The sequence below is a fragment of the Grammomys surdaster genome, unplaced genomic scaffold (genome assembly GCF_004785775.1).
Source record: "Grammomys surdaster isolate TR1022 unplaced genomic scaffold, NIH_TR_1.0 126391, whole genome shotgun sequence".
In the NCBI taxonomy this organism is placed as follows: domain Eukaryota; kingdom Metazoa; phylum Chordata; class Mammalia; order Rodentia; family Muridae; genus Grammomys; species Grammomys surdaster.
This window is the reverse complement of record NW_021621185.1, coordinates 13903186-13908297: the sequence shown is the minus strand read 5'-3', so window position 1 is coordinate 13908297 and position 5112 is coordinate 13903186.

Genomic DNA, 5112 nt, shown 5'->3' with positions numbered 1-5112 from the left:
CTCTCTCTCTCTCTCTCTCTCTCTCTCTCTCTCTCTCTCTCTCTCTCTCTCTCCTTCTAATACACATGGTGGCAACAACTCTAGAGACCAAGACACGAGAATTAAAAAAATCGATGACAGCTATGCAGAGGCAACCAGGCCCAGTCTCAAGACAAAAACTTAAAAGGGTGGTGAGGGGGAGCTCAGTGATCGAACCTGTTCTTTGTGTGTGTGCAACTCTGGGTTCAACCCCCAATATGGAGAAAAAGGGGTGGGGCTATTAATTCTTTATTTTTAAAATTAGATTCATTCATTTACTAGGGGTGGGAGCATGTGTGTGTCACCGCATGCATATGGAGGTCAGAGGAACTACTGTTCCACCAAATGGGACCAAGGGATTGAACTCAGGTCATCAGGCTTGGCGGCAAATGCCTAATGCTCACTGAGTCTAGTCACTAGCCTTATTTTATCCTTTATGGTTCTTCGTTGATGGTCTCACTGACTATGGACTCTAGCCTCCATGAAAGCAAGGCAATGCCTGCCAGTCTGTTGCTGTATTTCTAGTACTTACCACAGTTTCCCTGGCAAATGCTAGATTCTTGATGAGTTGGTGAAAGGAATGGATGGGTATTAACCAGTTTGACACTTTCCATTTTCTAAAGAGAGCTACATGACACACCTACTTGAAACACAGCCCCTTGAGATTTTTACTCTCACCTTCATCATAGCCTCGACATATACCCCTAGCATTTTCCCAGTTCAAGTTTATGTGATCAAGCATTTGCAACTCAACTTCTGTCTCCTCATGTCTGTGTCCTCTGAAAGATCGCCTCTCTCTTTTTAGTTCCTGTGCTTGGCCTATAAACTGGATCCAGAGACACCCACTTAAATTGTGAAATGCCAAAAAGCATTTTCCTGCTTTCACTCTGCCCCATCCACCTTTTTATCTCCTTCTTTCTCTTCAGAAGTGAGATTGAAGTCACTGCAATAATTCCCCATGGAATTATTATTATTAATTCATTGTGAGCAATGAATGGAGTTTTAGAAACAGGGTCTTATGTATTCCAGGATGGACTTCAAACTGTTGTGGGGCTAAAGACCACTAGGGTTATAGGAGTGTACCACAGCACCTCTTTTTCTTGTAAACTGAGCCCAAGGCTTCATGCATGTTCTGAAGCATTCTACATCCCTAAACCCCAACTTTCCTTACTTTTTAAAAGACCTACCCACTTAATCTCACCAAGCGAGAATAGGAACAGTACTACAATTTTGAGCCAATTTTGAAGCAATCATTAGTTAAGTACTTGTACTCTGGACAGGTCCATTCTTGGGTTCCCAGAAAATGTGGAAGATCTATATTTATAAGAGGCTTATAAAGGCCACCATATTTCTTATCAGGTCCAATCAAGAGAAAACATATATCCTGATGTAGTTTCTGCCTGTGTACCTTCCCCTTACATCCAATCAGGGGCACATGCCTTAGGGTTTCCATTCGTATGAAGAGACACCATGACCAAGGGAACTCTCTTATAAGGGACGACATTTAATTTGGGCTGGCTTACAGATTCAGAGGTTCAGTCCACTATCATCATGGCAGGAAGCATGGCAGTGTCTGGGCAGGCATGGCACTGGAGGAAAATTCTATATCACAATCCAAAGGCAGACAGGAGAAAACTCAGCATCCTCAGGCAGCTAGGAGGAGGGTCTCAAAGCCCACCCCCACAGTGACACACTTCCTCGAACAGGGCCACACCTCCTCCAACAATGCCTACTTCTCCTAATAGTGCCAGTCCCTGGGCCAAGCATATTCAAACCACCACAGCAAGCATACATCCTGGCATTTTTCCTGCACAGGTACCTCCTGTCTACATGTGAGCAGGCTCATCCAGTACAGTTGAGTCAAACAAAGTTGTTTAGGGGAATAAACACATGTGGCTTGTAATCATCCATAAACAACAGGCATTGTAAGAAGTACCTGTCCTTGGGCAAGGGGGTTACAGTTTGAGACATTTTTGTTTCATGGATGTCTCAGGCACAGTAATTAAAACTTAAAGCATAACTTTGGCTCTTACAAACTACCCAGATGACTACTTTAACACTCAAACTGCTTTTGCTAAGGTTACCATTGTTTTTTGTCGTCTTGTTTTTGTTTTTTTTTTTTGTTGTTTTGTTTTTTTTGTTTTTTGTTTTGTTTTGTTTTGGTTTGGTTTGGCTTGGTTTTTCCGAGACAGGGTTTCTCTGTGTAGCCCTGGCTGTCCTGGAACTCACTCTGTAGACCAGGCTGGCCTCGAACTCAGAAATCCACCTGCCTCTGCCTCCCAAGTGCTGGGATTAAAGGCGTGCGCCACCACTGCCTGGCTGTTTTCGTTTTTGTTTTTTTTTAATTTCCAAAGCCAACACTCAGTTTTGAGTGTTTGTCTCCCTGATTCTTTTGTGCATATATATTATTTAGGATTCTATCTCATATCTCTTTATGTGTTACTAGATGTACTCTCCCTTAAATCGTGTCTTCTTTGACCATAACTACAGCTATCTGTATATCAGTGACACTTAAATATAGTCTCAACTTGTACTGAGGGGGTTAGGATTTAAAGTCGGCATGAAAGGCAAAAATAGAACAAGTTAAATTTATCCCTTAAAATTTTTAACATTCCCTGCGAGTCACCGAACACCATCTTGAATATATATACTATCAATCAAGAAGTCCTGCACAGCCAGCCTCCCTTAGCTATTGGAACAGAAGGTTGTTGCTCTAATCGAATGCCAGATGAAGCTGTTGGCTTGCACGTGGGAACCATGCTACAAGAAAAATATGTTATTGGGCTTTTTGTCTTGCCAAATGCATATCATATAGTTAATATAGGCTAAATAAGCATAAGAGATAACACCAGTCCACTGTATATATTTTTAGCCTGACTTCTTTCATGGGCTTTAAATGCCAAAGTGCCTATTGAATATCTTCTTATGGATATTTCAGTCCAAATTGTTTTAATTATATTTTTGAAGGCTGAAGAAGCGAGATAACTCACAGTCTACTTAGCAAAGGCATTTACTGTAATGATGTAGTGATGTGACAAGGTTACAGCTCACAGTCACAGTCTTTTCCATATCATGGTGACTGATGTCCTCCAGCCCTCCACTGATGACCACATCCCAGCGTGCCTGGCTGTTTCATATTTGTGGAATCTTTAGGCCAAGCATCAAGTCTGCCAGTAACCTCAGGCTAAGTAGCTCTGTTGAGACAAGTGGAATTCATAAATATCTTGGAAAGCACCATAGCTCCTTATTGGTCTTTTCAATGCTGAATTTTGTCCACTGGCTGTTACATTATCCTGTAGAACATTTGCACAAGGATACGCTGAGCAATCGGCCAAGTTAATCTCCAGCGTTTCCTTAATGATCAGACTGAATATCTGCCTCTGACAAACTGGGTCTATTCTTTGTATATTGAACAAGTGTCAGAGACAAGTATATATGGCTAGTACTTTGCCTTCTCTGTATCATACACCAGACAGTGTAAATAATTAAAGAATTCATAGCAGAAAACAGCCATGGGTTTCATATATATATAAGTGGAGCACTCCTCAACTGTGGAGAGCTTTACTCCACTTTCAGCCTTCTAACAACCCATGTAATTATAGTAGGACTGGACAGCTCTTACAGTATCCTCTTTCTTCTCTGTCATTATCCATTGTGGCTACATAGGGGATCTGTTTCTCCATTTGATAAAGTCTGAACCAAACTGGAATATTCTTTATGGCCAGTTTCTGTTTCCAAAAGGTAGGATACGATGTATTTGGAACTAACCAGTTGGATAATCATTGTAATCTTTCATTAGCTATCATATAGTTTTATAATTTTAGGGGGGAGGGTTGTTACTATACAGGGTCTTTCTGTGTAGCCCTGGTTGGTCAGATATTCATGACTCTGATGGTTTGAATGTGCTTCGCCCAGGACTGAAGGGGTCATGCAAAGAAGTTGAAGCTTGACACATGAAGAGAGCCTACGAGAAACTATTGGTAAAGCCTAGTTGTAGCAGAAGACCCAGTGTATTTAGATGCCAGTACCGTGGCATGATCATCAAAAGCAGCACCAGGAGTGTAGTGGAGTCAACCAGAGCCTGGTTAGTTCGTGGCTAATTCTGTTGGCTACAGCAAAGAGCATGGATCTCTCTGTGTAGACTGGATCTCTCTGTGTAGACTGGATCTCTCTGTGTAGACTGGAATGGACTCCCATTCACAGCAGTGTGGGCTGCTGCCTGAACGCTATGATGAGCATGTAGTAGCTGCCTCGCCTGGTTAGCAGTATCATTTTCTTGATTAAAGACTTAATTTCTTTGTAGAGAAAAAGTGGCTTACAGAAAATTGCACAGTTAGCACAGAATTTCCATATTCTACATGCAGAAAGAATTCTACCCAAACTGATGAACCAATTTTGGTATATCAATATTAACAAATAATCCATAATTGACATCTGGGTTTGTTTTCAGTGTTACTCAGTTTTACGGGTTTGGGTAGACGTATAACATCATGCAGTCACAATTAGAGTATCACAGCACAGTCTTACTACCCAGGCAATGTTCCTGTACTATGTGTGTTCACTTCTCCTCTTTTGACTACCCTGGCAAACTGGAAACCATTGATCTCCTCCCTCTCTAGGCTTGCTTGCTTTACCCTGTTACACATTTGGGTGTGCACTGTGCAGCTTCAAGATAATGTTCTTTTTTTTTTTTTCCTTTTTTCTCCTCTTCCTTCTCGTCCATGCTCTTCTGTTTCTGTGGGTGGAATTCGGGGCCCCATCATACAGGCAAGTCAAGTATTTTATCTGTGAGGTATATCCCTAACCCTGAAAATGACTTCCAATGTAATGGCCTGTATAAACCAATTTTTCTTTCATTTTATATATCTTAAGAAACCAGAACAATGACCAAAATCAAAACAAAACCAACCAACCAAAAAACAGCCTGAAGGTTCTAATTCTAGGAGGCTCTGTGTGAAATATGTACATTTAGATCAGGTGGGGAGGCACATGCCTGTACTATCAGTATTTAGGGGGCTGAGGCAGAAGGATTGCCATGAGACAGAAACTCTCTCTCTCTCTCTCTCTCTCTCTCTCTCTCTCTCTCTCTCTCTC